The following is a 25,102-nucleotide window of genomic DNA, read 5'->3' on the forward strand; positions in this document are numbered from 1 at the left end:
CCCTAATAACAACACTGACATAGCATCCCAATTTAATCATCACTTTATAGACTCCATCCAGTCACTATCTAAAAAGGTCTCTCATATTATTCCACTCCACAAACGTGGTAACTCCTATGACTTCTCCAACTCCTGCCCCATCGCACTCCTGTCTTCCCTTTCTAAACTTCTTGAGAAATGTATTCACACACAAGTCATGCAATTTCTTGCTACTAATAACCTTCTTTCCTTCATACAGTATGGTTTTCGCCCTAACCATAGTACAAGCATTGCTCTCCTCTGTTTTACACATCAGGTCAGCCAGTACAGAAATGAAAATAACTTTGTTTCCGCCATATATCTAGACCTATCAAAAGCATTCGATATGGTCTCACACCAAATACTCTTAAATTCTCTAGCTGCCCTATCCTTTGCTCCTGCTACTATAGACTGGTTTACAAACTACCTATCCAATAGACAACAATCAGTTCTATGGCAAGGAGTTCTATCTCCCCAACTTCCAACAACTATAGGTGTTCCACAGGGCTCAATCCTGGGTACACTTCTTTTCTCTATCTTTACAAACAAACTTGCTAATGCTACCCAGCAAACCTCACTCATACAGTATGCAGATGATTCTACACTTATCTGTGCATCCCCATGCTTTACCACCTTACAAAGGCTTACCCAAGAATCCTTTATCTCCACAGAAAAATGGATGCCAAATATCCAGCTTCTTCTCAACTCAAACAAGACCAAACTACTTCCGTTCTCTCCTAATAAATCCAAACCCACCCCAGCTCTTTCACCATCAACTCTATTAATGGCACTGTCATAACTCCAAGTAGCCATACTAAACTCCTCAGGGTAGAAATAGATAACAACCTTACTTTGATGTCCACATAGCCCAAACTATAAAAAAGGCACACAAAAAAATGGGAACTCTCTATAGACATAAAATGCCTTACAGACAATGCAAGAATCACCCTCGTCCAAACTCATTTTCTATCCACTCTGATGTATGCTGCACCTATCCTAACTCAAACCAGAAAATGAGATCTTACCAAACTTGAGGCATGCTATAATAACATTGCTAGGTTTGCTAACAACTCTCCCTACAGAACCCATCATTGTCAGTGTCTAAAGGACTTGCAATGGCTAGAACTTCTGCAACTACTTAGCTATCAACAATTTCTCACAGCCTTCGGCAACCTCTCTTACCCTGAAAAAACTCCTGCCCTAAATCACCTACTATCTCACTATTCTACGTCTTGCCCTCTTCAGTCTACTAACAAGTCTCTCCTTCCTATTACTAGAGCCAATAACACAGCAGGAAAATCACTATTTTCCCACACCACAGCAAAAGCCTGCCATAATCTCCTTACTTCTATAATTTCTGTCTCCACCCAGACTTTCAAACACTTACTCAAACTTCATCTTACTAAAAACTGGATATGCCCATGTATCACATAATTTACCCCTAGATTCCTCCTCTCTCCTTAACTTAATTCTTAGGATTACATAATCTTGAATAGCTGTAGCCTGTTTAACTTGACAAATAACACGAGATAATTTGTAAATATACTTTTCAGTACTACTGTATTTTTAGTGTTACACTGATATATGGTTGTATGTTTGCTTGTTTTGTCCTTTAGCTTTTAATTATTGTTACTAAACTGTGAAGCTTTTCTCCCCAAGCCTTTCCTGTAAATGGATCTCTGTCTGGTCAGACTATCCCAGTTAAGAAATGTAAAATAAAATAAAATAAAATAAACGTAGAACACATATCATAGTAGAAAATGTGAAATGAGCTATAGGTGCATAGATTTGTACAAGGTCAATGATCCAGATGGCCATTAATAGCCTAACCACAGTATCCTAAACTGAAGGTACCCACTGACATGGTTAATTTATATCTAATTTTGATCCATTATCAGGGAAGGCTTGAGGGGCCTGACTGAGGGTGTTTTTACAACTGTTTATACATTTATCCAGGTTATTCTTAGAGAAGGTACTTTGCTTTATAACCATACAAGAGGAATTGTTTTTGGTATATATCTATGTCACCTGCAGATCCTTTTTAGGTTTTGATGGAAGTTAAGCTCTCTTTAGTGCGTTACTAGATTTACAGATGTACAGAATGATGCATAGGACTGGATCCTTCAAGGCTCTGTAGACTAGAAACAGCATTTCTCATGAGTCTGTGTTAAACAGGAAATAGAGAGAGAGAGAGAGAGAGAGAGATTGCATGCTTTAATGTGGTTTGGTTAGCTCAAATAAATCATCCCTTTTAATAACTTAGAGGAGATGCTGTGGTTTCTCAAGCTGAATCCTATTCTTGACAAGTACATTCTAAAGGGACCATTATACTCTATTTTGAGCATAATGAGGGAGGGTTATATATAGATGATAACTTCATTGGATCTAGCAGAAGTATCCCTGGTGGGAACATGGTGACCAAAGTACAGCTCATTGTCAATGAAAATGCCCATTTCCATAATGATTTAATTAACTTTCCAAGGGGTGTCATGTATGTGTCAGGTGCAAGGCTTCCCACTTTTGCCAAAGGATGCAATGGTCTATTTATTGGCATTTAGTTTTTGGCCATGGTCCAAACACAACTTATTGGTGTATATTAATCCCTTCTTAAGAATCTGGAAGTTAAATGGGGAGTTAATGACAGTTCCAAGTTTTTAGTCATCTGCAAACATGGTCAGCTACAGGTGCTTGATGTTAGCCTTGATATTCAAGAAGTAAATGCCAGAGAAAAGTGATCCTAGGGCCAATCACTGGGGTATCCTGCTGGTAAGTACCCTTTTAGAACACATCATTCCTCATATACAAAAGGACTGAGTTTTGTTTGTTATCAGGTAAGCAATCCAGTAGGTAACAAATGGGTTTACATTTACTTTGATTAGTTTATTGATTATTGCCTGAATGTGGGATGGTATCAAAGGGCCTGGCCAGGTCCAAGCAGGATGTGCAAACCAATTTGCCCGAGTTTATTGCATCAATGACTTGTTCAAAAAAAGCACAAGAGGTTCCACTGAGATCTGAACTCAGACCACTGGGTCAAACAAGCCAACTAGGTTCATGAGGCATGATCTGTCATTAACAAATGCAAACTGACTTGAGTCGAGGACTTGTAGAATACATGTCTCCTTGTTATTAAGTTCCATATTGATGTGTTGCATTGCTTTACAGATAAGGCAGGTAAAGCTTATAGGTCTATAGTTTCTTAGATCAGTAATGGACCATCATTGTGGAACAGAATGACAATGGCAGTTCTCCATTCCTCTGGCATGAATTCAGTGGAGAGGTTGAGGCTGAATAAGCTTAGTAGCAAGTTTACCAGACAGTATCTGGTGCTGACTAGAAGGTAGCCTACCACTTTATCTTAACCCTTGGAGCTAGTGTTTGTTGGCCTTGGACATAGCATTCAGAACTTGCTCTGAGGTGATGAAAGAGACTTGTGTGAGTATACTAATAAGCTGGGGAAAGTTATGGGGAGATAGGAGATAAAGTTTGAGCTGACTTTCTCTACTAATATATTGCCTATGTCTTCAGGGGCTGAATAAGTGTTGCTGTTCTGTATTAGCACTGAGCATTGCCAAACATTACTGCTAAGGTTTCCGACACAGTTAAAGAAGGATCTGTGGTTGCACTTAGTAGAAGCAGCAATTGATTTTGTTTCTGAAATCTTAGTTGATCTTTTTCAGTTAATTTCTCGATGATGGAGTATTCAGTTTGTTTTTCTGGGCTATGAGTCTCTTCCTGTTATTTTATAATTTGCTTATACTCAGGTTCTACCAGAGAAGTTTATTCCTGAATTTGGCATTGTTTTTACGTCTTATGGGAAAAGCTGTCCTGAAGGCATGTTTTGAGACGGGCATAGAAATAATCTGTAAATGTGGCACTGTGTGAAATAGAATCATCAGGGTGATGAGGGTGATTAAATATCATCAGGTCATTACAAGCTGGAATAAGCTTGCATTAGAGCAGTCTCTAACTGCAGAAGGGTTCTGTGGTAAGTCAGGTTTTATAGTGAGTGCTACAAAATGGTGGTCAGATTTGACATGGTAGCTGTAGGTGTTGAGCATAAAGTGACTGTATTGGTAAGAAGCCAGTTCCATATTTTTGAACTCCTAGTCAGGAATTAATCCAGTTAGTCTAGGGAGCTGGCAATAACAATGTCAGAAAATTTCTGTGTGCATTCATTTGACGTTATGTAGATTGCTAATTAACAGAGGGATAGCTGATGTCTCCCAAGAAAAGAGTGACCAGTTTGTAAAGATATGCTTCGTGGCTAATGGTGACATGGATGGGATATGTTAGTTGGCTAGGATATGGTACAGAGTTCAACTTACTGTAGAAAGAATATGGAGGAGATTACGGTTGTTATCCTGGCTTCAAAGTCTCGAGGTGAAATGGCTTCTTAGGAATTTTGCATGTTGAGTCTTGTAGAAAGAGTGACAGGAATGGAAATAAAACCTTACACTGAGGGGTGATATTACTGTTCTGAAACCATATTTCAGTAGCTACACAAACATCCATATTTCAAGAGTTAGGGCTGCTTGTAATGATTGTAAGTTCTGGTTTAGTCTTATAGAATTGAATTACGCTACCTTTATGTAGTTTTGATTTTGATTGAGTATGTAGGTAATTTGAACAGACTGACATTGCATAAAGATGGGGGAAGAAAAAGTCCTGACCAATATATAGAAGCCATGATGTCAAAGATGCAGGTCAAACCAGCAAAGGAACCAGGGTGATCAATCACCTCCTCCAAGGCAGCCATATCTATCTATATATAACATTTTGGGAACCCTTTAGAATGACATAATTCCTGGCACAATAGTGGAAAACAGCTCAATGTTATCTTCACACCAAATGCTCCATCATGTCCTTCATATGATCCAAAGAAATATGTCACAAGTTATTCACTTCTACATGCACAATGACAATGTCATATGTGTTCTTAGGGAGAAGGGACTTGAGTGTGCTAGTGACACTGTGGATCCTGGCAACTGAGAGGCAGCTAACCATCAGTCTGTCTTTGCTCAGCCTCATGTGCAATACACCTGTGTCATAGGTGTACTGTCTTGGTCTTGCTTTTGCTGCATTAAGGGCTTTTGCCCATCAGTTGAGTGAGTAACCTTTTATGTAGTTGTGTTTTTGTAGTATGTCTGTATGTTGTTTGTCATTTAATGTGACACACTGAACATCCTGTATATTAAACCTTCATTTAAGGGGAGTTTGTGGTTTAAGCAGGGACTTTTTAAGTACATCAGCAGAATAAGGCTTATTTGTTTGTCCAGGACATGTTGGGCATGGCAGTATGTGGTGAGTGTCAGAAATGACAGCATGCTGGATACAGTCCGTCTTTGAAGAGAGGTTGACCTCCAAGGTTAGTTGATACTTAGAATTTTCATGTTTGTTTATAGGAAGAATCAAACCATTTTCAATGAAGATGAGGCAGTTCTTGCACCGCCTCAATTTTCCTATTGCAATCAGTCTGAAAATAGATGATAAGGTAAACCACAACTTCATGATATTTACTATATTTTAAAGAATTAGCACTGGAAGTAAAGCAGAATATTTGCTTGTTTAAAATGGGTACTTTTTAACACAGATAGGAATGGTTAAGTTTTTAGCTGTATAGGTAAAAGAACCAATAATTATAAAGATGAATGAATTTATAAGTATGAATTAATAATTTATTAATCAGGCTGTATTAATCATAGATTCAGCAATCATTATTCATGATTTTTTCTCAGAACACAGGAAAAGATGTATTAGTTTACCAGTTGGAATGACCTCAGGGCAGGAAAAAGCTATATACTTTCTTATGAGGGCTCAGCAGAAGATGGAAAATCATTAACTTCAACTTTTATTGGAAGAAGTATTATATTCCATAAGCCAGCCTCTAGCTTTAAAGTATCACTCTGAAGAGAAATTGAACCAAACATATATTTTGTTCTTATCCTGATATTCTAAGCAGAACTAATATCCTTACTGTACAATGAGATGAGAAATGTAAAAATATATACTTCATTTAGAAGAGGGCTGTTAAAGCTATAATAATGAACACACACACACACACACACACACACACACACACACACACACACACACATATATATATATATATATATATAAAACATGCACTTTTAGAATCTGTGAGCTTTCTTGCAACAAGGATTCAAGTTACCATTACCATTAACATACATAGTATAAGTCAATGTGTACTTTACTGTATAGTATCTTAATTGGAGAGATGTGCTATTTAAAAGGTACAACCATAACATGTTAGCACCTCTAAAGGACTACTTACAAATAATGAACTTACAGTGTCAACAAATGTTACATATATAATATGGTTCGCACTTCTAAAAGCATGTTTTATAACAGTGAGCCTATGTTGTCCAACAAATGCAAACAGATACTTGACCCTCAGCTATATCAAGTGAGAGAGGAAATGCAAAATGAAAATACCTAGCACCCATCTGAAATGGAATGAATACTTAATTATCTCCACACAAAATCAAGCAATCTAGTGAAGTAGATTAAGTCCCTTAGGTGTTAGCAAGCTGCTTCTTGTAATTAAGGGTACAGGGTTTAGTTCCTTCAAACTCCATTTGCCTACTGTGTTTGTGGATGGATTTAACTTTGGGAAATATGTGATGTGTATTCTGCAGAAATGGTGAAGTATATTTGTTTTTTTAAACAAATAACTTTATTGAAGTGTTAACATATATACAATATTTACAGAATTAACAAAGGAAAATTATCAAAATATATGACAATAAAGAGCAAATTAATTTCCAATAAGCAAAATCTTAACATAAACTACAAATTATGCATTTCTGTATACTTTGCAATTACAGAATTTAAATTATCCAAAAAAACATATTTGACCTAACCATTTGCAGATTTTAATTATCCAACTTCCCGTTTTTAGTAATTACTTTCCTTGCAACAACTAAAAGAGACCTGAACATAGAATTTTATTTATTTAATTATTTATTTGTCTTTGGTTACTGGGAAACTCTGACTGGGTAATACCCATTTTCAGCAAAGGTAGGGAGAAACGCTCCATTTGCTTACATTGCATTATACTAAGTTCCACTTAAACACAGTAATTATATTTCTATTTACATTTCTATTTATTTATTTATTTATTTATTTTATTTTATTTTATTTTACATTTGTTGACCGGGATAATCCGACTGGATATATGTCCATTTTCAGAGGAGGCCCAGGGAGAAAAGCTCCAGTGACAGAATACAAAAATTACACAAAGATTAGATACATAGTAAAATATAACACATTTATAGACAAACAGTAGTCATATTTATGCATTCTAAGATTTTTACAGAGGTAGATGTTACTAAAGAGAAAGCCCGTGTGCAACTTAGTAGATTGTATAGGTAGCATTTATGTATAAAAATTGTTTTGTCATTTCAGTGAGAGGTTGAGAGTATTTGATGACTATCATATGGTGAGAAAAGAATCTTAACCTGGTGATGAACATGTGCAGGACCAGGACTGGTGAAGATACTGTTTAAGCAGTAGTTTTAAACTATTGAGTTTCTCAGAGAGTTTTATTTGTATGGGGATACTATTCCAGAGTTTAGCAATGTATCCAGAGTACATAAGAAATTTTTAGTGTTTATTACAGTAGGTACTGAAACATTTACAAGTATTTTAAGTCTATCTAAGTTAAAATTATCAGAGCATAAACTCCGAAAAATTCAATGACATGGTCTCAAAATGTTTTTCACAGACTGCAAACAAACATAGGAGTCCAGTCTGCTTTTATTGATTTATGACATCTCCAACAAATTGAGATATCAGATTTTCTGAATTTGATATCATAAAAAGCTATAAAGATACTGTGTAAATACTTCCATGTGAATGCTTTCCAATATAAACTAAAATATGATAAACTAATTCATTTTAAGTAAAGTATACTTTCTTAATAATAAAATCAACCCATTTATTAAGCAAATAGGAGCTGTAAAACTCAGCTTCATACATTTTTATTATTTCCAGCATTTTATTTTTTAAGGATGTTGTGTAGATATTAAATAATGTCAGACACAAGTCATTTTTCTCAATGATTGTGAGTTCATTAAAGCCTTTTTTTATATAATAAATGGGTGTCTGTTTTCTACGTGAACAAAAATACCCATGCTCCAACATTTTGAGAATATCTGGTCAATTGTCCCATGTGTTTCTGTAAATAAAAATCACACTTTTATTAGAGAGGCAACAAAAAAACTTACTAGCAAAGTTAAATACTATCCAAAGGAATTTTAGTAAATACAAAAAAGTGTAATATTCCAGATTTCCCATCATTAAAGAGGGTAAAACTACAATGGCTAGCCATCTGATTAAATGACAAGCGGCAGAGCATTTATAATGTGGTGCTATTCACAATGGGAAAGACTGAGAAGAGAAATAAGCCTAGATTTGGATCTGCCCAACTATATGCTTGGAAGTTTTATTACTGAAGCTTACCTGGGTTTAGACAGATGACTCCATCTTTGCATGCAGACTTCTTTAGAAATCTTTCAAACCATATGTCAGAGATAGCTGGATGGATGGAAGAATGTACCACTTTGACAGCAAGGAATATTTGTTCCTCAGTGTTCTATTATCTAGAACAGAGGATAATTTAACTTGTGAAAAGAGTTATTTATTTATTTATTTATTTTATGTAAGCTTTCCCCTTCCAATTGTATATAATTTGTGCCCAAACAATGACATTTTCTTGAATACATTTCTACATCAATTTGATCTTTCCATTTCATTAGATTTTTGTTTATTTATTTTTAACATTTGCTAACTGGGTAGGTGACCTGGTCTATGCATTGTTCTCAGTCACATTTTCAACCAGATATTTACAAACATAATGTAGTTATCCTCCTCTTGGATCCTGGATTCACTCCTGTACATACAGGACATCTGGCAATGACCACCCTTCAGCACTCATCGTTTCTGTAGCAGGTATGGGTTTTATGGGATTGGGTTGCTACCCCGAGGCCCAACCCTCTTCAGAGGGTTCACCACACACTCACATGCACATACTCAATGCCAATTTAGAGTGTCCAATCAACCTACTGCATGTCTTAGGAATGTGGAACGAAACCAAAGCACCCAGTGGAAACCCACACGAATGTAGGGAGGACATGCAGACTCAAAACAGAAGGCACCTCAGCCGAGAATCGAACTAGAGAACCTCATGCTGTGAGGTGACAGTGCTAACTACTACACCACTGCACCATCCATTATGTAGTCATAAAAATATTAATTTCAAAGATGCATAATCATTTTCATAAAATATGAAAATATTCAACCAGACATTCATAGGAAATACTTATTTATAAATATATTAGTCATTTTAATCTGCAACATTATTTTGAATGTCTCAGACTGAAAACACTTTTATCATATGTTTATATTTTCCTTGGATTTGATTAGCAATTTCAGCATCACACAATTTTTTTTGTGGTTATATATTCTTTTATGTCCATTACACAATGCTTGTGTTTATTAAAAGTCTTGTCTGATTTTTGACAATGTTTGTTATTTTTGTTGTTTTGGTTTTCCTCAACAGGTTCTGTCTTTCATATCAGTTTAATTAAAATGTAAGAAAATGCAAAGAAAAAGTGGTTTATTTGGGGGTAACTTTCTTTCTACAATGGCCATGATTAATAAGTAAATAAAAATCATAAAAATGCTTTATGGTGATTGTTATTAAAAGGTAGGAAAATGCAAAGAAAATGTTATGTTGTGCGAATATCTTTTTAAAATGATTATAATTAATAATTTAAAGAAAGTCACAAAAATGGTTTACAGTAATTGTTCATGAAGGTCACCTGGATGCATTCAAAACAAAGGTTAGGGTTACAGAGAAGATACAGATGTCATCTTAGGATGATCTAATAAGGAAATTGCTACTGTTGTTTTCTTAGACTTATACTCTGCATAATGAGAATATTCCTGTCTAGATACAAAAACTGTAGAAGGCACCCTGGTTAAACATGCATTCATTGTCAAATTAATAAAGTACACTGTTTTTTGGTCTTAACTGATAAATATTCCAAGTTACCTTTTAAAGTGCCCATATCATATATCACAATCAATGTCATGATCCTAGATTTTTGGCTGACTACATTTATCATACCAACTTCCATTAAATCAGATAGCAGTCTGATATTCAATAATTCTGTTATACTCAAGTATTCATAAATCATTAATTCTTTTACAACAATTAGTTAATGGCATATGAAGATTGATAGCTACAACAGGGAAAGCTATGGCAATTTCAGTCTTAAAAAGTACAGTGGAAGGGGCTAGAAATGTTGGAGTATCAGACACTCATTGCCACTTGCTTGAGAGAGCAAGCACCCCTCCTCCCACTAGCCTGATCCTCATAAATTACATAGCCTTCTTACAAACTAGTCAACTACTTAGTTCTGCCAAAATCTTGACTCTAATAGTAAAACTCTAACCCAATCCCTACTATGAACCTGTGACCTCAATACATAACCTTAAACTCTCCCCCTACTCCATAAGCTTAAACTCCCTGATTGTTCACTAATCCCAAAACTCCCCTCCTGCTTCCCATACCTAAATTCTAAATGTCTCCTTAATCCTAAACCTCCTGCCCCCAATCTCTAAACCTAAATTCCCATTTATGAACCTAATTATAAAACTCCATTCTCACTCCCTATCAGTAACACTTCCCTCCCACTCTCTGACCCTAAGCATAAATCCCCCTAGTTGACCCATAAACTTAATAGCTAAAATCTTCTCCCCTCCCCATTGCACATGCATTAATAAAACACAGCTGTGTGTTCAAGCAACTGCTGGCAACTTCATTTTCTTCCTAAAACTGCTTCACCTTGCCTGAATGTGTAGTTGAGTTTGAGTTCAAGTAGCAATCTGTGTGAACTGTGGCCAAGTTAGTTTCCTCACTTTGAGACTGTGATCTATGAGCATCTGTGATATACAAACATGAATTACATCTGAATAGGAAAAAAAAAGATGTTCTCCATTATGGGAATATGCTGGAGTATAATATAAACAACAACAGCAGCAATGTCAGCTAACCTGAGAAGCATAGAGAGTGTAGGGTGAAGGGGCAGTTAACAAGGGTGCAAGGTGTTGGTGGGGGGGTATAATTAATAGATGCAGCCGGCTACTTCCCTTTCATACAAAAACACATCAAGAAGCCCCATGAATTCCAAATCTAAATATCTAAATTAGTGTTACTCTTTCAAAAGCTAAATTAACTGGAACTGAATAAAGATATATATATATATATATATATATATATATATATATATATATATATATATATATATATATATATAAAGGGTGACGGACGTGGTTAGGTGAGGACGTGTGTGTGAGAAGAGTGTGTGTAGTGGAAGACGCGAGGTGGTGGTGGGGTGTTAAGTGGGAGTTAGGGTTAGGGAGGCGATAGGGTGGGGGTTAGTTGAGTTAGGGGGGGAAGGCGATAGGGGTGGGTTAAGTGAGTTAGGGTTAGGGGGGGTTAGAGTGTGGGCTTGTAAAGATTTTTGGTGTGCTTGTGTTGTGTGTGGTTTTGTGGAATGGGGATGTGTTTGATTATGTCAGGTAGAACCATATATACACATACAGAGAGAGAGAAAAGTATGAAAAGAGCCATAAAACATCCTTAAAATGTGAGCACAAATTATCAATAAATTCACTAAAGATGCAACTATTTTACCTGACATAGATCTTACCTCACATTCAAAAACAAATCGATAATGAAATATGAAACTTAATAGACTGCAAAAATGCAGATGAGCACCAGAAGGGAATGTAAAAAGTCTAAAAATGTAACTTCAGTGAGTCCTAAACCTTAACAATTGTTTCAGAGAAAAACTGCATTTAGCAAAACTAACTTTGACCTTTTTCTATGGTTGTATAACAATGAAGTTTGTATATAAAAATTAGAGTTTGGAGGGTCCCCACCCTATGCAGTGGTGTAGAGGGGCAAGCTAACCTACAAATAAACTTTCCCTTTAAATTAACTGAAAGTGGTTTTCAATTAAACCATTTTGGATGTTTGGGCTGTACTAAAATTACTTTTGGAAAGCTGACATGCATCAGAACAAAAACTGCTAGTGGAATTAAAATTATCATTCTCATTGTTATAGATATGTTATTAATTGTATAAAATTCCTATATTCAATCTCTGCTTATTAATAACTTTGGCACTCTCCTTTTAAGAACAAATTAAATATTCCTCTCCTGCATACAACTCACTGGATCATTGGATAAGATATTTTACCTATTTTTCTATACTCTTCTGGAAATCCTAAATCATGAAACTAGCCACATCTAAAACAGTGAATTCAAAACTACAATAAATATCTTACACAATCAAAGTGGATTAATTGTATCATGTAATATCCAAAATCAAAGGGACTGTGATGACCCCCTACTTAAATCTGGGGCAGTTACTAAGGAGCCTCTGTTGTCACCAGTCTCTGGTAAGGTGACGTCCCTGAAGGCAGGGATAGAACACACAATTTCCCCTAACAGTACACCTGGGACTCCAAACTTGGGACTGGACTATATGCTTCACACTAAACACTGCAGAACACTATGTCCCAGTTCTAGGTATTTGACACACTCATGCTTAAATATTTGATAATCACACATTAAACACTCTTGGGAATGACTGGCACAGATTTACGAGCAAGGTCTTTTTTCCCAAATTACACAGTAATGGTTGCCACCAGTCAAAATGCCATGGTGCCCTTTAAAAGGGGTGTTCAATTATATTGCATTAAAAAATTATATATATATATATATATATATATATATATATATATATATATATATATATATAGTATGTAAATCCAAGCAGTAAGGCTTTTCAGAATGGCCCTGGTGTTGTCACAATAAGCAGTAATACTCTCAGGTTATTAAAAGTACTTTTTCAATATCCAGCAACAATAAAAGGATGTAAAATACTTAATGAATAAAAATGATTTAAAACATATATATACATTGGATAACTGATTTCAATAAACCACAGTTTCACACACAGGAATTATGAAAATAACACTGAAGGATAGAGTTCACACTGACTGAAAAAAAGCTCTATCTGACTGTAGATTCCTAATTGTCTAAAGATTAACTGTCCCTGTCTAATCTCATTAAGTCAGAAAGGCAAGATGATACTCTTACTCCTGCAGCCAAAATAAGAATATCTGTCCACTCCTCAGGTTGTTGCCCAGTTCTCAGTGACTGGAATAGCAAATCCTATTATTTCTGCTGAACAGCTTTAAAAAACTCTGAGTGGATAAATTCTGATCTGGAAAATAACCACTGTCTACTGAATAACTGATGCAACTGAACTACAATGAGCAACTGATAACAACTGAAGTTTAACTGGCTCAGCATCGGCTTTTTATAGCAGAATCTTTTAAAAATCACAGAAAGCTGCTATTAGAATTGTACTGTCTCATTTCAGACTTTTGAAAAGTAAACAAAAATAGCTGCTGTGGAGATTCTATTCCTTTTGGCTCTGGCACACCATGACATCACCTTCAGGTCAGTTGACTAGCACAACCTGCATTCAGAATGCTTTTTAAAAAAACATGTACATGTGGTCAGCCAGAAGAACACTGTTTGATTCAAACATCTTACACAAATCAAAGAAACAAGCAAAAAACATAAAATTATTTATGAAATTATAGCTAGTCATGCTTGCATATATAACACAGAGTAATTTATAATTATTTATAAGTATTTACATAATTGCAGCCAGACATGCTAGCATGGATAATAATATCTGGTATCCTCACAGGGGCATCAACAGAATTTCTAAAACATAAATTCTGTAAAACAGTGCCATAGTTAGGGGTGAAGCAGTGAAGGGGTGGATGCCCAGACTACAAGCTTGACATTGCAGAACAGTTAGAGATTTGATGTGAGTGAAGTAATAGTAGCTCTTTAAGCAGCCAAGGTGGATATAATTAATATCTTGCTTATATAATGTGCTAGTGTTTTTTTAAATAAATGTGTTTATGCCTGACATGTAAGTATATGATAGTAGCTGTACCGGGTAGCTAGTATAATCTTTTTGCTACAGTCTCCACTTTTGTTTTTCTTGATATCTGAGAACTGCACTTTTGAGAAGCTTTATTGGCAGTGTTACTGTGCAAGTGGCTACTTTGTATTTTTCTTGATACTTGTTATATCCCAGCAATGTTGGCCCTGCTTTAGAAATGTTACACAATTTCCTTTGTTTTAAGTGCCTGTATAAGTTTTTCATGCTTGAGAGGCTCTTGGCTGATTCCCACAGAACTCACAAACTCCTCATCTGAAGTGATTTTCTTGCATTACGTGCCTTTCAGGCACAAGCTAAGTACTCATATTTAAAAATCATACTTCCAGAAGCTATTTTAGTAATCAACTACTGATTTATTGTTTTATTTGTGCATTTAGCATTACTTAAGGATAAAATTACTGAATTTGATGAAACTGTTTTGCCATTGGTCTGATTGACTTGAAATCACCTTGTTTAGCTAGTTTATAAAGTTGTTCAGATTCTCCAGCAATCTCTTTTGTTCTTTTACATTAAGAGGACTGGAATGTTCATTCTAGTGGCAGTAGGTGTTGGCCTGGTCTATCTGCATTGGAAAACACAGACATTAACTTTAAAACACAGACATTAACTTTAAAAACCAGCACTGGGAGTGTAACCTGCAGTTTAGTGATGCACTGCATAACATCAAGCTCAGAGCAGCTAGCTTGCATGTCAGATAGCAGTAATACATATCCTTGCACTAATCAACCCTGCTCCCTAACCCTAGGGACCATTCTGGAATACCTCTGTAAAACCCAGTTATCAAGCACTTACAGTCCACCCTAATACAGGACTGGACACATGGATATGTAATTTGTCTCCATAGCCAGCTTGGTAGATATGGGCATTCTGAGACAATGTAGCAATTGTCTCATGTTCACTGTCAACCTTTTAATCCTTAAAGAAACCAGCACAGTATTTGAGATATTCATACATAATTTCATTGGAAGAAAAATGTTGCATACAAACAAGGTTGTCAAGAACACACACACACATACACTCTCCAAATACTGTCCACACATATAGACCATCTTATGCTGAGGCACTAAAAAGCAATCTTCCCAAACATCAAAGAACTCCTAAGCCTACAAACAATAGTGCCTGTCCTCAGCAATCTCTAAACCATACACCAAAAGCAATATCATACAGCACAGGCAAGAAAACAATTTACCCAAGACTCTTGTCATAGTGGACACCATTGTATGACACACAGATGCCACGCTTACCAGACTGGACAAGGAAAAGATTATGGTCAGTTGCTTGTCTGGAGCCAAGATACACATGGACTCAAGTCACTGAACCACAGGTACCAGTATAATTCTATCATAGTCCATGTAGGCATAAATGACATGAGATATACCTCTCTTGACTATATGAAGAGCAGCAGTATGGATTGCTCTAAATATGTGTCTCAGACTGGCATGTGCCTTACATTGAGCAGCATTCTACCTTCACCAAGGATGAGGTCACAGTAGGAACAAAAAAAAAATGACTGACTTTAACAACTGGCTTTGTTTCTGGTGTCAGTCCAGGGAGATTTAATATCTGTCAGCCTGGGAGGACATGGTCAGCCGACCACATTGCTTTGCCATAGATTGCCTGCATGTGCCCCCCCCCCCCCCGGCATACGGGTTTTAGTTAAAAATTTATCCAACCCCTTAGAGCCTTTTTTAGAAAATGGCAAAGTTATAAACCTACCAATGTAGCAAATGAAACACAAAGGAATCTAAAGTTGTTACTGCTTAATGCTTGGAACCTTGGCAAGAAACTCTACACCATACAAGCTCTCATCACTCTGGAGAATATAGACATATGTGCCATTACCAAGACATAGTTTAAAGTCACAGAATGCACTCCAGTAGTGCAAGACTACAGTGCCATCCACACATTTAGACCATTAGCCACACAGACGGGGACTTACGATGAAGGTGTCTCGATCAACATTATCAACAAGTAATCTCAAGGTTGGTTAAAAAGGATAATATCTTAGAGTTAATTCACATGCAAATCACCTTAGAGTCCCTTACCATATCTTAGCAAGCTATAGGGAGCATATATATCTCAAGAATCCCACATCTCTTATAAGGACTTACTGGAGAAAGTCTTCATACAACCAAACTGTCCATTCATGGGAGACCTTAACTTCTCCTCTATAAATTTGGAAACATACACTGCCACCAACTTTCAGGCACAATGTTTCCTGGAATTTATTAACACAAAGACACTTTATCAGTTATTGTGCACTTAACCAGAGGTTTAAATATACTGGAACTTGTTGCCACTGATTTGGAAGAGCTCTTCAACTCCATCACCAACCCCGTGTCACATCCTCACTGGTATGATCAAATCACAAAGCTGTCTCATTTAAAATAAGAATCAACTTGGAAAACCCAGTAAAAACTGTTATAGTTAGAAACTATTCTAAAGCAAGCTATATCCTATTAAGCAACATTTTACCAAAATTCAATGCCCCGCTCAACCCAGATTTCACAACAGCCTATGCAGAATTACTCACAGAAACACTGAGCAAACATGTAAATGGTTGCAGAGAGACTGCTGTACCTACCAGAAGTAAACCTGAAATAAAGCATGTTGGCGGAATCCTAACATTAATAATGTTTATAACAAAAGTAAAAAGTTATGGCCAAAGTCAGTAAGAGCAACTCTCATAATGACAAAAGCTAAACTAAAAAGGAAATGAAGAGGGCTAATTAAATCTAGCAAGGCCAAGTACAAGGGCAAGATAGCTTCTCAGGCTAAAGGCAACCACAAGGCCTTCTACACCTATGTTCTAAACCTCAAAGGTAACATGCAATAGTGTGCTGAACTAGTAGTAAATGTACCACCGTCACTGAGGAGAGTGACAGCAAATCTGCTGGCTTTCAAATTTAGCTCAGACTGTATCCCTGACTTCCCCAACATCCCTTGTGGAATCCCTACCAGCATAACCCCCACCCAAACTATCAGCAGGGAGCAGGTCATAGTGATGCTCACTAAGGCTAAAAACACAGCTTCAATGGGACCTGACAATATGCCAGGTTGCCTCCTAAATATCCTGAAACATGATATATCAAGACGACTTGAGTCACTTTTCAACTACAGACTCAAAACAGGCTACATACCAAGCAAATGGAGAATGGCAACAATTATCCTCTTTCACAAGGGTGGACCATCAACCAGCCGCAAAAACTACATACCTATTAGTCTGACTATTCTAATATGCAAAGCCATGGAATGAATTATCATAGAAAGGACCAACAATGACATTGGCAACCTACAGACACTGAACCCGTCCCAGTTTGGATTATCAAAGGAAGGTTATGCCTACTTAACCTGGTAGATGTCTTTGAGAAGGCAACCAGTGCAATGGATGGAGAGAAAACAGCACATACCACCTACCTAGATCTGGCTAAGGCATTCAACACAATACCCCACTTAGGTATTGTGGACAAACTCACTGAATTAGGCATAAATCCCTACACAACTCATTGGATTGCAAGCTGGCTGACAGATAGGACCCAAGACGTCAGGGCTGGTAAGACACGTTTTTCAAAGGGCAGGTCACCAGTGAAGTTGTACAGTGCTCCATGCTGGCCTCACTCCTATTTCATACCTACTTCTCAGAGGTCAAGTTCAATGTCAATGCCCTATGGCTGACCAAGTTCACAGATGACTGAAAATTGGGATTTATCATAAATTCCCTCATGATGCTAACATTCTGCAAGAGGGTCTAACACAAAGTACTGGTGCCAAATCCATGAATTACAAATTCAGTGCAAAGAATTGCATTATAATGTCTTTTGGGCAAATTACTCCATTTATAAGATACCAATAGGAGTTGACCTAATAGTTAGAGATCTGGGACATATGTAGACAGTAATTTGACCTTTGACCAACACGTAACCAAGGTAGTTTGCCAACTTATAAGTAATGGTATGACATCCAGGTCCAAGAAGTTATAGCGCCACTCTTCTTATCCCTTATCAGACCTATCACTAAGTACAATGCCCCCTTTGGCATGTTCCTGACTAGGCATATACAACAGTTGGAACACCACAGAAGTTCCTCACTAAGAGAATCCATGGTATTAACACGCTGTCCTATGCAAATCACCTTAGAGGCTTGTCTCTATACTTAGTCTCCTACAGGTTCTTGAGAGGTGATCTGTGATTGGCATATAAAGCATCCTTAGATCCAGCCCTGATGGAGCTTTTGCGCATCTACAAAATGAGCAGCATCGGAACTCCTACCCTATTGCTTGACTCAGGATGCAACTTGGTTTTGTTACTGTTGCTTGTTAGACATACAAGTAAAATCTTAGTGTTTGCATGTTAATTCTTTGTGGGTGGCCTAAGCTTTCCACAGAAAGACTGAGACAGGTTTTTCATTATCTGTCAGCAGCTGCTCTTTCTCAGAGATACATTAACCTTAGACCAAGAATAGTAAAGTATGGGGAGTGGATGCGTGAAATGCCCTACACGATCAGCAACATTTGTAGTTTGTGAGAGTACTGTAGTAACTTATAGCAACAACTCACCATGTTAAACTTCAGCGGACAGAAACACAGGGGAAGGAGTTCATATACCGGTAACAGATAATTTTTAAGGAAAATTATAAACGTTGTCTTCACTTTGGAATGCATTTTTATCTTCTCTTTCAAATAAAATGAACAGAACTATTTGAAACCAATCTGTCTAGCTGAGGACTTAGTAATTTTTAATTTCAAATCTAATTTAATTCGATATAACATTGACTTTATCGTCAGAATCAAATACAACGTTCTGCAAAAATGGATTTCAAAAACAAAGAGTTTTGTATTAGAAACTTAAGAATGTTAGGTTACAATCCACTGATGGCTAATTATGAACAGAATTATGGTTTAGTGGAAAAAGGTAATAAAGTGAAATATTGCTACAGCTAATGTGACACAGCTGATGTTCTAGAGGTAGAAAATTGTTAGGACTGCTTGCACTCAAAGCATGTGTAACATGAATGTAGATTACAATGACTGTATATTGTAAAATAATCTCATTTCTTGTAAATGTACCACCTAGAAAGGTAAGAAATACTGAAAAGAACTTGAAGAAAAAAGCAGGCTTTGAAGTGCCTGGAACTTGAGAGCTATGGCCTTCTGTCCTTCAGCATCCAAGGTTAGTTTACTGCCTGTTGACCCGCTGACATCTTCAAACAATGCAACAAATTTTATCATAAAAGTGCATCATAAATACACTTTCTGCAACTGAATAAACTGTTGTTTTCTGGCTTTATTGTTCAGGAATGTTTCACAGAATTCTTTTTTCTGGAGGTAGAAAACTGTTACGGCAGCATATATAAAAGCAACTCCATAGTTTACCTATATTTTTTTCAATTGTTGTTTATGGTGTTACAGCCTGACCTTAATAATAGGGCAGAGGGAGACTCCTAAAGTTTTTAGCATGTTTTCCATCTCAAGCTACAGATTTGTAGTCCAGTTCTAGTACCACTGGTATTGCTTTTGCAAAGATAAAAACAAGATGTTAATGTTTTTTTCTATTTTCATTAGATTCAAGTATTCTGTATATGAAAAGATGAGTGGCTAATGATTTCCTCTAAGTCAGTCTCCCAGGTGTTCCCTTCTGCAAAACTTACCTACAGGGTCAAAAGGCAAAGAAAATCAAAAAGATCTGGTCTAGCAAACACAGTGCTACTTAAATGAAATAGCTATTGAATAGAGTTCTTTTCTGAAGAAGAATGTCACAGTGACTCTCAGGTGTGATTAATTGTATATGAACTGATTCATGAATATGTCCTGTGAAATACTCTGCCAGAGGATACAATACATGCCTGCTAGGTATTAAAATAAGTATTCGCTTATCACAGACTAAAAGTTTGCTTAGCACTTCTTCTTACAAAGATGGAGTTCCACAGTCCTTCAACACCAGTAAGTAAGTAAATAAATGAATACACGCTGATTACAAGGCTGTGCCCAAACATGGCAATATTAGCAAAGCAAGCCTTCAAAACACCATGTTGCATACTGAAATTAATGTAACAGCATGATAGTTTACTGCTTAGGAACAACAAATTATTATTGTCATGTCACATAAGGCTGCATTTATATAGCATACTGTTAATTGTATCTCTCTTTGCAAGCTGCTGTCTACCTAATCCAAATGCTGAAAGTCTTGATGTCTCCTGAATGTGGTATTACTTGAGGGAATTGGTCACTGCTCCCTGAATTATAACACCAATGCAAATTGACTGTGATACCTGAATGTTGCAGTTTAATTTACTGTGACTGTTGCAGACAAACTGAATCAAACCTTAATTACAATAACCAATTCCCTTGGAGTTACTTAACAGCCAAGTCTTAGCAGTGTTGTTTTCAGTCTCAGTCTGTTTGCTGACTCTGAGCAGAGATGGAGATCTATGGATTAGGTGTATTTTGTGATTATTTTGATGGATAAGCAATCTTTCACAAGATAGTTTATAAATACCTTTACTTTTACATTTCTATCACAGAAGTGTAGTCTGAAGATACATACCCGCACCTTTTTTATCAGTCAGTGCACATAAGTGATGGAATTGCTCTCCATGTAAGTAATCAGAAAGATATGTGCTACTATTGCTCTTATTGCTCATTTCTACAAAGATTGCTCACACAATTTGTGGTCATCCGCAGTGTAAACCCTTCTCTACTCAAACTTTTTTAATTGTCATGACACATGCATGTAATATAATTAAAACAGATGCAGCAGATTTCAAACATATTTTGTGGTTCAATAAATTTGTATCAGTAGTTCAAAAATCATATAATTATTGTGCATACTACCCACTTGTTTCCTTTCTTATTAAATAAGGATCACACATGCCTACTTGATGGCAGGCCCTTGCTAGCCCTACTTGTATACCTTTTCAGGAAGCATTACATGCACGCATTACTGGACTGCTAAATATAAGGTCTCTCTCAATTAGCCAGCTTACATCATAAAACTGTTTAAAGCATTCAAAAGTTACAAAACGATTTAAGAAATTATTTCAAAAGATTGAGGAAACATAAAGGGAGATTGTATGCTCTGTGCTTAGGGCAGCTGACACAGTGCAGTTAAATTCCATTATGATTTATATTATATGGACATTACTTGAATTACCATTTATTTGCCTTGTATCAATTGTTTATATGTGAGTCCAGTTTTGTTTATCAGTGTGGACATCTGGGAATAATATTTTTGTACAATAATTCATATCAGCATGAAGTAATGACAAAAGCAATAAAATATTCTATAAAGGTACACAGTGTACCAAGATGTGTTACCAAACATAAACACAAACCTTGTTTTTATCCAAGAGAAACTATTAGTACTATTATTTATTTATTATTTATTTATTTGACATTTGTTAACCCGGTTAGTCCAACTGAGCCAAGGGCCCATTTTCAGTAGAGAGCTGAGGAGAAAAGCTCCAGACAATTTACAATCATGCAAAAGATGAAAAGTATACATAGTGTTCAAATATACAAGCACATAACATAAATATATAAGATACAAATTCATAGCACAGCATACTCATGTGATTTCCTGGCATTAAAATATGAAACAAATGTTTCTGTAGTACAAGGTACAGTTAAAACCATCAGACAATCAGAAATCATGACTCATGAATCATAGTTACTCGATCATCTCATCTGGCATTGCATCTTGAATATTTCCACGGATTGTGTCGACACTATCCATTCCAGTAGTACATTCTTTGGAGCCATGTAATACAATAGTAAGTCTCTAGAATTTTCCATCTGTGATCTCATCACCCCCCACTCTGCCCTTCCAGTTCTGAAAGACCCCTTCATCCCTTCTGGACATGATCATATGAGCTTATACAATGTCTCCTTTGGGTGCTTCCGAAGAGAAAGTCACCTGCTCCAGTCTTTGATCATGTACTTTACTTTTCTGTCCCCTTCACTTTTATTGTGTTTTTTTTCTAAATCTTTCCTTTTTTTTTTTTTCCAAAATCTCTTTATTTCAAGTTTCTTTTTTTTTCCAAATAATAACAACAATACAATAGCTCAAAAACACAAATAAACAATACAAATACATATCTAAATAAAACAAACAACAATCTCATTTCGGGAAAATTATACATATATGTATACAATATATACACTAGAAATCACTACATCGTCAAGTAGAGTATGAGAATTCTTATGTTCATTTGGTCTCATAAGGGATAGTAGAATGGGGATAGTCTGTATAAAAAGTAAAGATAGAAATTTAACCATTTATTTGTATGGTTAGTGAAAATATCTAGATACACATATACTAAGAGAAGGAGGAAGATGCAAGAAAACCGGTTATACTACATTCATTTCTTAATAAAAGGTTAGCTTTTCATGTCAATTTGTGGGCAAATTTTATTTGTCAAGAATTATATCCAGTATGTAACCCCAATATTTTTGGTAATAGCGTTTGTTTTTTTGTTTTTGAATAAACTAATTTGTTAGATGAGATATATTTGATAGCAAGATTGCTAAAATTTTCCTGTGTAATTGGTGACATGACATTCCAATTCTTTGTAATAAAGAGTTTAATAAGGGCACACATCGTAATAAAGGCATGTTTTAATATTTTTGGAAGTTGATTGCTGTTAATGTGCAATATAGCTGTTTCCCATGTAAGGGTTGATTTTTCATATCCCATCTTCTCTAATCTTACTATCAAGGAACACCATAAGTTGTGTATATTAGTACAGTTCCACATGACATGCAAAATATCAGCTGATTGATCCGGACAATGGGGACATATAGGCGAAAAGTTAGGATTGAATTCATTTAATTTAGATAAGGTATAATATAGATTGTTATTTACCATAATTTGTGTATATAACAGCTTCTTGAAAGGAATGAATTTGATTGTATTTTCAATGGCTAGTTTCTTATTTTCTACAGTCAGTGATTGATTTTTCGTTTGCCAATAGTTTGAAAATAATAAAGAATTCTGATGTTTTGCGTTCATTACAATTTTATAAGTCCTAGAAATTGTTTTCCCTTTAATCGCAAGATTTTCAAGTATTAACTTAACTAAATTTATGTTCTGTAAGTCAGTGTGTATTTGTGAGAATTTAGCATTTATAAGATGGTGAAGTTGGTTAAGGATAATACTATATTTCTTAGGAAGTTTGAGTTCAAGTCTCATTTGCCCCATGTTAGCGTCTTTCCATTGGTATATATCCCATATTGTGTAGTCTTTTATCAGGGGGTAGTTTGTTAGATTTGTGGGTTCATTATTTATTAGTAGATTAGGATTTAGGTGCAATGGTTGTATAAGGGCAAAAGCGTCAGCTAATTGCAATGATTTAAATAGTTTCTGTGTTGTAAGAATCATGTTTTTAATTAGTGGGTGTAGATTCTTTGTGTATATGCTAATCTGGTTTACATTCAAGAATGGTAGAGATCTGATATTATAGCCAAGGGATTTCAGCTGTTCATACCAGATTTTGGTCCACGGGGGTGTCCAAGTATTTATATATGAGTCATAGTTTATTATTTGTATTAGTCTGTAGACAGTAATTATACTATAGTAAAGCTTAAAATCAGCAACCCCAATCCCCCCTTATCTTTGGCGAGTACAAGTTTTCCATATTTAATTCTGTTAGATTTGGGATACCATAAGAATCTTATATAGCTTTTTCCATGGCAAGGAAGAAGTTTTGGGGAATATTTGAAAAAGTAGCATTTAATTGAAAGAGCATTCTTGGTAGAAAATTCATCTTGACAACACTAGCTTTTGACAGTAGAAACATATTGATGTTCTTCCATCTATCAATATCGTTTTGAATACTAGTCCATGTAATTAGTAGGTTATTGTTTATAATATCTTTGAAGTCTGAAGTAAATAGTATTCCTATATATTTTATCTGATAGTTTATTTTGATCTCACTCATGGGAAAGTACAATTCTTTATGACCTATAGGATTGAGGGGAAATATGTGTGACTTGTTTAAATTTAAGTTATAGTTTGAAACTACCGAGAACTCATCAATAGTTTTAAGTATTTTTGGGAGGTCAGTTGTGGGGAGTTGAAAGTATATATTTAAGTCATCGGCAAAGGCTGAGTATATAAGATTTGTATTGTGGATTCTGGGAATATGATGAAAGTTTTTTTGTGAAATAAACAGAAGGAGGGGTTCTAGATAAAGATTAAATAGGTATGGCGAAAGAGGACATCCTTGTCTTATACCACTGGATAAGAGTATAGGGTTAGTTATAAGTTTGTTTACCTGTATAGTGGTAGAAGCTTTCTGATACAGAACCTGGATCATTTTAATGAATTCTTGAGGGAAACCATATAAAGGCAGTATATTTAAGAGAAAGTGTAAGTTTACTCTATCAAAAGCTTTGGTTGCATCTACTGCAAGGGCATATCTGGGGCATTTATCACTATTAAGTAGTCTTACAATGGTATCTAAGAGGAGGGTGTTGTCACTTGTTTGTCTGTCATAAAGCCCATTTGTTGTTGGGAAATAATAGAGGGGAGTATATTCTTAAGTCTATTTGCTATAACATGGACTAATATCTTAAGATCAGTGTTTATGAGGGCTACTGGTCTATAATTTGATGGATCTGTTGGGTCAGAATGCGGTTTAGGAATCAACACTATCTTGGAGTTAAGTATTTGTCTGTTATACCATATTGTGTTATATAGTTGAAAACTTTTAATAAAATTTTGGAGATAGGTTCCATGAATAACTTATAAAAATCAGATGTGCATCCATCAGGCCCAGGGGATTTACCTAGTTTGTTTATTGCAGCTTTTATCTCTTTTAATTGTAACAGTGATTTTAAGAGTTTCCTTTGATCTTCTGTAATTTGCGGAAAGTGTATATTATGTATAAAATCCTCAAATCTGTCTGTAGATGGTGATACGGGTATATTGTATAATTTCTTATAAATATCTTCAAAAGCGTCCACTATATCTTGGTCTTTATATTTCACCTGTTCTTCATATTTTA

Source organism: Protopterus annectens, chromosome 12.part0 (genome assembly GCF_019279795.1).
Source record: "Protopterus annectens isolate FY-2018-M chromosome 12.part0, PAN1.0, whole genome shotgun sequence".
Taxonomy (NCBI): domain Eukaryota; kingdom Metazoa; phylum Chordata; order Ceratodontiformes; family Protopteridae; genus Protopterus; species Protopterus annectens.